The sequence below is a fragment of the Oreochromis aureus genome, linkage group 3 (genome assembly GCF_013358895.1).
Source record: "Oreochromis aureus strain Israel breed Guangdong linkage group 3, ZZ_aureus, whole genome shotgun sequence".
Lineage (NCBI taxonomy): Eukaryota > Metazoa > Chordata > Actinopteri > Cichliformes > Cichlidae > Oreochromis > Oreochromis aureus.
This window is the reverse complement of record NC_052944.1, coordinates 101,869,913-101,881,192: the sequence shown is the minus strand read 5'-3', so window position 1 is coordinate 101,881,192 and position 11,280 is coordinate 101,869,913. Positions and strand designations below refer to the sequence as shown.

General features: G+C 42.2%; 1 long non-coding RNA gene across 1 annotated transcript; it reads right to left on the bottom strand.

Annotated features, from left to right (window-relative positions):
- Positions 1–1,095: 1,095 nt before the first annotated feature.
- LOC120438692 lies at positions 1,096–10,293 on the bottom strand. Its single transcript, XR_005612049.1, has 4 exons — positions 10,034–10,293; positions 9,091–9,123; positions 1,576–1,735; positions 1,096–1,359 (listed from the first exon to the last, which is right to left on the bottom strand). It is a non-coding gene; the product is annotated as an uncharacterized LOC120438692 (long non-coding RNA).
- Positions 10,294–11,280: the final 987 nt, after the last annotated feature.

Genomic DNA, 11,280 nt, shown 5'->3' with positions numbered 1-11,280 from the left:
AGTTTTTTTGTGGGTGCCATGTGGTTACCACATAGGCTAAAAAGTGGGTTTTAAGTGGGATTGTCCGCGGGTTCCATAATGGCCCCATTTTATAAGCCCATCTCGGTGTTATATTGGTAAAATCTGGGAACTAAATGGGCCCCAACTAGGCAAAGTACACAGAAACCCACCCGGGCCCCACCTTTCAAGTTTTTTTTGTGGGTACCATGTGGTTACCACATAGGCTAAAAAGTGGGTTTTAAGTGGGATTGTCCGCGGGTTCCATAATGGCCCCATTTTAAAAGCCCATCTCGGTGTTATATTGGTAAAATCTGGGAACTAAATGGGCCCCAACTAGGCAAAGTACACAGAAACCCACCCGGGCCCCACCTTTCAAGTTTTTTGTGGGTGCCATGTGGTTACCACATAGGCTAAAAGTGGGTTTTAAGTGGGATTGTCCATGGGTTCCATAATGGCCCCATTTTATAAGCCCATCTCGGTGTTATATTGGTAAAATCTGGGAACTAAATGGGCCCCAACTAGGCAAAGTACACAGAAACCCACCCGGCCCCACCTTTCAAGTTTTTTTTTGTGGGTACCATGTGGTTACCACATAGGCTAAAAAGTGGGTTTTAAGTGGGATTGTCCGCGGGTTCCATAATGGCCCCATTTTAAAAGCCCATCTCGGTGTTATATTGGTAAAATCTGGGAACTAAATGGGCCCCAACTAGGCAAAGTACACAGAAACCCACCTGGGCCCCATCTTTCAAGTTCTTAGTGGGTACAACATGAGGAAAACATGAGCTAAAAAGTTGAAATGGCATTATCAGTGGGTTCTGTAGTTGCATCTTACTTCTAGTTTGAATTGGCTAATTTCTGGCACTGAGTGGGCCCCATGTAGTAAAACAGTCACAAAATCAATTTTTCAGACGGCTAATACGGGTTCTGTGACACAAAGACACCAAATATATTAAAGCTGACCACAAACAAAAACTAGTTTTTAAATAAAACCATTTCAAAAATCACGAGGGTACACAAAACAACATTTTTCACATTTATTTTGTCCAACAACTGTGATTTTATGTAACTGTATTCAAAGTGCGTAAACTTTAAAAAACTAGAAATGTCAAACTACATCAAAATTCCTTAGATATTCGGAACTGTTGCAACAGTGAGAAAAAGTCAGATGGAAAACTCAAAAGCTTATCTTGAATCAGCAGGGGTTTTTTTTTTGTTTTTTTTACAGAGCCGTAAGTCTATTTTGTACCCTTGCAGCCCTCGGTCCTCCTCTGTCTTTAGCTCCAGTGAACCACTTGGAGAGAGCCTTCTCTGCTTCTTGCAAGTTGACTTTTGATGTTAAATAATTCTTCTTCAGTGCCTCTGCAAATGAAGAAGAAAAATGGGCAAGCCAAAGTAAAGTTAATCTTAGCTTACTTAATTTGGTGATGATTTGCAAAGAACAATGTTTATTTCACTTTATTGCCTCAAAAAATATATATAAATTGCATGATAACCAATCTCAGTTACACTTTCAAACACTTTATTAAAAAAGTTTAGTTTTCTAAAGTTCAAATGTCTCAAGTGAAACTAACTTACCATACACAACATTAAAAAGACGTAAATCTCTGAACTTTTTTTCCCCATGTCGGCCAAGCATGTTGTACTCCACAGCCAGCTCAGGTCATATGAGGAATTTCATCATCCTTCTTGTGGCATCGTCTACACTTGTTCCCTCTGTATCTGCTACCATGGCAACCTGGGGAACATACAAAAGGACAGATTAGATACTGGCATCTGGTTAGGATGCCTCCTGGTGAGGTGTTTTGGGCATGTCCCACCAGGAAGAGACCCAGAACACCCAGGACATGCTGGAGGGACAATGTTTTTCGGCTGGCCTGGGACTGCCTTGGGCCAAGTGCCTGGAGAGAGCGAAGTCTGGGCCTCTACTTAGTACCGGATTGGGTTGAGGGGCAGCAGCCTAAGCTTAAGATAATGGACCGGAATGGAGGATAAATGGACGCTTTACATATTACTTAATGTTTACTGTGTGGTGATAAAAAAAATATGGTAGTAAACACAAGCTAAACTAAAAAAATTAATTGCGGTTCCTTAACCCATCCATCCATCCTCATCCGCTTTATCCGAAGTCGGGTCGCGGGGGCAGCAGCCTAAGCAGAGAAGCCCAGACCTCCCTCTCCCCAGCCACCTCCTCCAGCTCATCCGGGGGAACACCAAGGCGTTCCCAGGCCAGCCGAGAGATATAATCTCTCCAGCGCGTCCTGGGTCTGCCCGGGGCCTCCTCCCGGTGGGACATGCCCGAACACCTCACCCAGGAGGCGCCCAGGGGCATCCTTGTCAGATGCCGAACCACGTCAACTGGCTCCTTTCGATGTGGAGGAGCAGCGGCTCTACTCTGAGCCCCTCCCGGATGGCCGAACTTCTCACCCTATCTCTAAGGAGAGGCCAGCCACCCTTCGGAGGAAGCTCATTTCTGCCGCTTGTATCCGCGATCTCGTTCTTTCGGTCACTACCCACAGCTCGTGGCCATAGGTGAGGGTCGGGACGTAGATCGACCGGTAAATTGAGAGCTTCGCTTTTACACTCAGCTCCCTCTTCACCACGACGGACCCGGTGCAGCGTCCGCATCACTGCAGCCGCAGCACCAATCCGTCTGTCGATCTCCGGCTCCCTTCTCCCATCACTCGCGAACAAGACCCCGAGATACTTAAACTCCTCCACTTGGGGCAGGAACTCATCCCGACCGGAGTGGGCATTCCACCCTTTTCCGGCTGAGAACCATGGCCTCAGATTTGGAGGTGCTGATCCTCATTCCCGCTGCTTCACACTCGGCTGCGAACTGTTCCAGTGCGAGCTGGAGGCCCCCACCGATGAAGCCATCAGAACCACATCATCCATAAAAAGCAGAGATGAGATTCTGAGGCCACCAAGTGAAAGCCCTCTGCCACTTGGCTGCGCCTAGAAATCCTGTCCATAAAAATTATGAACAGAATCGGTGATAAAGGGCAGCCCTGGCGGAGCCCATCACCCACCGGAAACGAGTCCGACTTATTGCCGGCAATGCGAACCAAACTCTTACAACGGTTGTATAGGGATCGAATGGCCCGTAGCAGTGGGCCAGACACCCCATACTCCCGCAACACCTCCCACAGGACACCCGAGGGACACGGTCGAATGCCTTCTCCAAGTCCACAAAACACATGTAGACTGGTTGGGCAAACTCCCATGCACCCTCAAGTATCCTCGAGAGGATAAAGAGCTGGTCCAGTGTTCCGCGACCAGGACGAAAACCGCATTGTTCCTCCTGTATCCGAGGTTCGACTAACGGACGAACTCTCCTTTCCAGCACCCTGGCATAGACTTTCCCAGGGAGGCTGAGGAGTGTGATCCCCTGTAGTTGGAACACACCCTCCGGTCTCCCTTCTTAAAGATGGGGACCACCACCCGGTCTGCCAGTCCAGGGTACTGCCCTGATCTCCACGCAACATTGTAGAGGCGTGTCAACCAGGACAGCCCTACAACGTCCAGAGCCTTCAGGAACTCGGGCGGACCTCATCAACACCAGGGGCTCTGCCACCGAGGAGTTGTTTAACTGCCTCAGTGACCTCGACCCCAGAAATTGGCGGGTCATTCCCTCATCCCCAGACTCTGCTTCCTCCTCGGAAGACGTGTCAGTGGGATTAAGGAGGTCCTCAGTATTCCTTCCACCGTCTGACAATTTTTCTCAGTCGGCGTCAGCAGCGCTCCGCCAGCACTATACACAGTGCAGGTAGAGCACCGCTTTCCCCTCCTGAGACGCCTGACGGTTTGCCAGAATCTCTTCGAGGCAGTCCGAAAGTCTTTTTCCATGGCCTCTCCGAACTCCTCCCACACCCGAAGTTTTGCTTCAGCCACTGCCCGAGCCGCATTCCGCTTGGCCTGTCGATACCTGTCAGCTGCCTCTGGAGTCCCACAGGCTAACCAAGCCCGATGGGACTCCTTCTTCAGCCTGGTGGCTCCCTTCACCCCTGGTGTCCACCATTTGGTTCGGGGATTACCACCACGGCAGGCACCAACCACCTTGCGGCCGCAGCTCAATGCAGCAACCCGGCAATGGAGACGCTGAACATGGTCCATTCGGACTCAATGTCCCCAGTCTCCCTCGGAATGTTGTTGAAGCTCTGCCGGAGGTGTGCGTTGAAGATCTCGCGGACTGGGGCCTCTGCTAGACGTTCCCAGCACACCCTCACTCACGCGTTTAGGTGCACCGGGTCTGTCCAGCGCCTCCCCGCCACCTGATCCAACTCACCACCAGGTGGTGATCAGTTGACAGCTCAGCCCCTCTCTTTACCCGAGTGTCCAGAACATATGGTCGCAGGTCTGGTGATACGATTACAAAATCGATCATCGACCTGCGTGCCTAGAGCATCCTGGTGCCACGTGCACTTATGGACACTCTTATGTTCGAACAAGGTGTTCGTTATGGCCAAACTGTGATTTGCACAGAAGTCCAATAACAAAACACCACTCGGGTTCAGATCAGGAGGCCGTTCCTCCCAATCACGCCCCTCCAGGTCTCGCTGTCGTTACCCACGTGAGCATTGAAGTCTCCCAGTAGGACAACAGAGTCTCCAGGTGGGGCACCTTCCAGCACCCCCAGGGACTCTAAGAAGGCTGGGTACTCTGAACTGCCACTCGGCGCATAAGCGCAGATGACAGTCAGGACCCGTTCCCCGACCCTGAGGCGCAGGGAACAAACCCTCTCATCCACCGGGAAAAACCCCAATGTACCGGCAGCAAGGGGGATATTAGAATACCCACCCCAGCCCGCCGCTCTCACCAGGGGCAACTCCAGACTGAGACAGAGTCCAGCCCTCTCCAGGAGACTAGTTCCAGAGCCCAAGCCATGCGAGAGGTGAGCCCGACTATATCTAGCCGGTACTTCTCAACCTCACGCACTAACTCAGGCTCCTTCCCCACCAGAGAGGTGACATTCCATGTCCCTATTGCCAGTCTTGGCAGCCGGGATCGGTCCGCCAGGGCCTCCGCTCCTGGCCGCCGCCAACACACATTGCACCCGACCCCTATGGCGCCTCCTGCGGGTGGTGGGCCTGCGGGAGGATGGGCCCATGTCTCCTCTTCGGGCTGTGCCCGGCCGGGCCCCATGGACTAAGGCCCGGCCACCAGACGCCGCCCTCGGGCACCCTCCCGGGCCTGGCTCCAGGGCGGGGCCCCGGTAACCCTATCCCGGGCAGGGTAAACTGTTCCCTCGATGTTCTTTTCATACGGGTCTTCTGAATCGCTCTTTGTCTGGTCCCTCACCCAGGACCAATTTGCCATGGGAGACCCTACCAGGGGGCAAAAGCCCCCAGACAACATAGCCCCTGGGATCCCTGTGACACACAAACCCCTCCACCACGATAAGGTAGCGATAATGCGTAACATTATCCCCAATAATGTTACGCAGGATAACCGGAATTATATATTGTTTTAGCTGTAAAAGTGTCATAAAATCAGCTGTGACTGTGTGTGCTTTTGTCCCTTTTTCAGTATTACTACTACTTTACACACATCTGGTAGGTTTTTTCCTCTACTGTATACTATATGAATGTAATCAAGGATTAATAACAGAAAAAAAAAATTGAAATTTTGCCATTTTTACTGAAGGCAATCAAAATGTACATGAATAAAATATTTAAATTAGTCAATTCAAATTAATAACTCTAAAACACTGAACAAAATCAAGTATTTGACCCTGTGGTTTATTTTTGGACATCTCTTTTCTTCTAAAAGTCCAGGCGTGTTGGGCCCCTGGTAGAGCTCAGGTTTGACGAGACAGGCGACTGGCGACTTGTTGGGGGGCTGAGGGTTAAAATAAATAGGAATTGGCCAAAATTTGTATAAACTATCATAGCAGAACAAAAGTAAAAAAAAAACTTTATCTGTTATCAGAATCAAATATTTGATTAGAATAAAAAATTTAACTTTCTGGAAGATTTCTCGTTACATCTGTCATAAAAGTAACAACATCTCAGAAAAGAAACATGATAGCAACAGAAAAATATGATAGCAGTGTGATGTGATGGTCCCTGGCCAGATTTATACACATATTATAAGCCCTGTGACACAAAAACCACTGAACTCTGACACGCACAGACTGTTTTCCTTCTTGGTAATGAAGAAAAATGCTGGTCTGGTATGTAAAAGGAATTTATTCTTCCAGGACCTGAAGCTCCGTAATGCAGCCCTCCAACAGCCAAACCTATCTGTTGTCTGATTGTCTTGATGCATGCTCAATCATCCAGGTAAGTAAATCTCAAAAGTTGATTCTGTTCATCTGGACGTAGCGCTTTCAGCATTTTCTCCCACTGAAAACGCCACGTCCAGATGAACAGAATCAACTTCTGGAGATGTTCTCTGATTGGATTGTTTAATTGGTGATTGACATGAAATTGACCAATCAGCTGAAAGGAAGAAAAATAGGGTCAAAATTTGGATGTGTAAGTATAAATCCACACACAGCCAGGAAAGCCGAGCGCAGAGTTGTTTGTAGCACCAATTCAGCCAGAGTGGAGCCAGATGGATTTTCCATCCATCCACACTGTAAAGTCTATAGACCAGCAAGTGATAAATTAACAGTGTTGTTGGTATTTTCTAAAACAGTTGTATGCAATAGGAATTGCTGTTTATAGTCCTCCTGTATATCTGCATGTTGCCTCCCAATCAAAACCTGTGATAATGGAGATTCAAATTCATGTCATACCTATACCAACAGTTATCAAGTATCCGGATCGACCTTTACTGATGTGCTTAAAGGAAAATTGTTATTTCCATGTATTTTCCTGTTCTGCCTTCAATTTTGAGGACTTCCCCCCACATTTCTAGTTGTGACAGTGCACTACAACAAACAAATCTGCTGTGATTTACATTTGTCGAATGAGCAATTTTGTAAAATAGTCTATTTTTGTATGCACAGTTTACAAATCTGTCCTGTACAGCATGGACTGATTGCATGCTAAAAAGTTGTTGCTTAAAAATAAAACAATAAATTTTTAATTAATAACATCAGCAGAAAGCCTTGTTATTAATTAGATGTACAATTTCTATAGAATACGAAACAACTCAGTTCATTTTTGATCATATCAATACCAGCATATTACACAACTAGTGATGGGATTTCCGGCTCTTTTTAGAGAACCGGCTCTTTCAGCTCGGCTCACTAAAAAGAGCCGGATCTTCAAACTCCCAACCGGCTCTTCAGGTTGTTTTGTTGCTTTAATTAATTTATTATTAACAACAATATAAAATTATGCACAAAAGGAATTACTAATGTAAAAAAAGAAACGTGGTTGTATTTATATATGTTTATACATAAATATATACGGTGGCCCCTAGAGACAAAACACGTACAAACCCTAAAACACATTTCTAGCGTTAACTGAACTTCCAAAACAGAGCTACCTAGATCACTTAAATTACACAATTGAAAGCATATGTGTATTGTTTGTGTATTTATACACAAGCACTCATATATATTCAAATAATTCCAAAACTGTTCATTTACCTGTTACTACCACACACCAAATCCGGTCGTTGGTACTTCCTGGCTTGTGTAGCCACTAGGTAACAAAAGCTCAACACTGTGCCTAGCATCCTGGAGCACTTCTGTTGTGTTTTGTAAGTGCTTCGGAGTTTGTACGTGCTATGGAGTTTTTACGTGTTTTGGAATTTTTTTTACATGTTTTGGGGTTTGTACGTGCTTTGTCTCTAGCGGGCACCGTAAATATACTTTTATTTATTCACTCCACATAAAATGTAATAAATAAATCATATAATACAAAAAACAACTATTTACATTTCAACTTTTAACTATTTAAATTTTCAGCTTTTTCCTTTTAAACAAATTTAAAGTGAAACAACACAAAACACTGCAAACCACAACACAAATATAAATTAAAATATGAAACCAAAAAGAAGATGCAGATTCTCTGTCATATGGGCCTGCATCAATAAACTTTCTGAATCCTTTATCATCCGCAATTGAAAGTAGTTGTGGATGATTACTATACCTTTCTAATGTGACGTTGTTGTCCCTGGCTCTCTTTCTCTCTCTCTCCCTCCTGCTCTGTTACTGTGCTACTGCGAGTGTAACTACCGCCCTTCCCAGCGCAAAGCACAAGGCTCGCGTGCGGAGTGAAGCGGAAAAAAGTGCGAGAGAGAGGGCGAGAGAAAGAAAAAAAAAAAACACGCTCACGTCATTTACTTCAAAGAGTCGGCTCTAAGAGCCGTTTCGTTGACCAACACATCACCAACAACTATGATCAGCTGATTTACATTGGGCTGCTGCAGTCAACACCATCAAACTAACTTAGTGTTTAATGTTATGTTATTTAATGCTTTTATTTTTAAATCTTTACCAGAGCTTAAAGACTGTAGATGTTCACACCTGGTGTTAGAAAACCGAGCTCACAGCAGTATTTTTTTTTTTATAACAGGAAATTTAAATTTTTATTGGTTACCGTGTTTATTACCACTTTTATCAGTAATGTAACTTCCTATAAAATATAGATTTGATAAGTTACCGGTTTATTGAAATCAGCTAGTGAACACATCGATCACTTTATTGAACTACACGCCTTGCACTCTTGTGAGCTCTGGTTACTAGCAGCAGGTGTGAATGTTTGTAGTCCAAAACGCAGATAAAGATTAGAATAACAAGGCAATGTAAAATCAGTTTAATGCAGTTTGCAGTAGCAGCGCAGATGGAAATCAGTCAATTGTGAGGAGAGCAGAGGACCAAAACTGTCAGAGTTGTGGGACAAGTGAGAGAACACTGTTGGCATTATTGTTAGCATAAAAGATGGAAATTTAAATAAATGTTAAATTTTAAAATTGATCATTGCCTCCTGTGCCTAAATAAATAAATAAATATATATATATATATATATATATATATATATATATATATATATATATATATATATATATATACTGAATACCAGTAAAAAAAAAAATGAAGTAATGCACTCCTTTCAAGGATGCCCCAAAGACCATCACTTTTCAAAAATAATAATAATAATAATAAGTAATACAAATAATATGAAAGTTACTTACATGTTAAAGATGGTGCTTGTGATCTTGAAGAATCTAAACGTGATAAGGAAATGAAAGAAAGTGCATGAGAAAAAAAAAGTACAAACATTTTCGTTTTTCCCAGGATAATTCAATATAAAAGATTCTCTTACTAATGCACAAAATGAACAGTGTAATTAAAAGTTTGAAAGGCACTGCATGTGTTTATATGGTAAACTGACTAATTCAAGCAGCAAACACTAGCAGTGCAAAAATGTATCTAACTAGCTGACAGACTTTAAAGTCACAGGAAGATATATCAAAATGGTGACTTATGCCAGAACAAATGTCTTGACAGACATAATTCCTAAATTCCTTTAAGTAAAAAACTGGTGACATAGTAATAAGTGGTCCCTAGTGGTTTTCAAATTATTACATGGCTTGTTAATTTTTATTAAATTATTAAGAAGCCAGATGACTTCAAAACATTTACAAATTACTATAAAGCACTATCCAAACTTCAAAACAAGTGGCAAAATCTCCAAATTAAAAGTACTATAAACTATAAAAATTTGATTATACTTAAAAATATGCAAAAACTAATTTAGTGGAATTTTACCTGCTCAAGAATACATTAAACATGCACTATTTAATTGAAAAGAACAAAATTTGCGTACTTTTAGAAAGAATTATTAAATATTTGGGGATACTAGCCATAAAGAGGATCTCGTACATTTACAGGCATCTAATTTCCTGGATTTAATGGTTTAAAAGTTTAATAGGTCTTTGAACTTGATAATAAAATTGAGTCCATTATTAGCAAAAAGAATAAAAAAAGAGCAAAAAAATGCTTAATATATAATAATTGTTTTAAACTTAAGCTTTGTAAGTGTAGCAGATTTCATTATGTCTGTAATTTTTTATTTAGCCCCACAGTAGTAAAAGCCATAAATGGGAGTTAGATTTATTACTATTTATTATTTACCTTTGTCATAGTTTTCCATTCTTTGGTATCCTTTTGTCCTCCACGTTCTCAAACACCAGGGAGAGAAAAGGCGCAACTGACGAAAGACCGCGAAGACTAGACGCTAGGCGGTGCAATCTGCTCCTCCCTCTTTTTAAACGAGCCAATAGGAGCTGCTCACATTAAAAACAACTTTATTTAAAAAGTCATTTTACACCTGATACAAAAATTTTAAAAGTCAAACAATGCACAAGTTTAAGAGAACAATTTTATTTATTTAAGCATAGGGATGGTTAATATGTTTAAAAATTAATACATAATATTTATCAAATAATTGTCACCCAAATCAACATCATAATAAAAATATAATTAATAAAATATATAATAATGATAAGAAGAATAATAACAGTTTACCTAAAAGCTCTTCTAACATTAGACTGCTTTTGAAAAGTTTCAATAGTGTCAATACACCATAAGGACAAGGGAGTTTCACAGTTGAAGTGTGACTGCTTTAAAGACCCCATTCCCTCTCCTTTCCACTAGTTCAAAGAAAATATAAATTATTTCTGGTTATATAATTTGAGGTCACAAGTTTGAAGAGTAACATTTTAACAGATCGGTAATATACTTCAGGAGCTTTACTGGATCTGATTAACCAAAACTTCCAACTTCCATGTAGCTAACTGTCTTTTCTCTAATACAGTAGAGTGTCTCTGATCTACTAAAATCCTCAATTGCATGTTTGCTCAAGTAAAAGTCTTAAGTGTTTGAACAACCAGTAATCCTTAATTTGCAAATGCCAAATCTGGATTTTGTCTGTGTAATTCACTTTTATCTTAGGTTTTTTATTTGTATTTTTGCTTTTTTTTTTCTACTCTTGTGTCCGTTTTAATCACTTATTATTGCTGCTGTGACAAGTGAATTTACCTAAGAAGAATCATGAAGTCCTTATTTTATCTTATCTGAGCCTCACCATGCAGAGCGCTGAAAGTTCAAATTAAGTACTTAAAATGAAATCTAAAATTAAAAAGTAACCAGTTTCAAACCAGTTATTTGGAATAGTGTGCAGAGTGTTTTGAGTAACATTGAATGTTCAAAACATCAAAGTTCCTATAGTCTCACTTGACAGCTGGGTTGTAGTGTTTGATAACACATAACATCTTGAGGTCTCAACTTGGACTTTAAGTACATTCGCTAGCCAAGGCTAAATACTGAGAGGGTCAAAATGAAGGGTAAAGAACATCTGACTGTAACGTAAGGATAGCAAA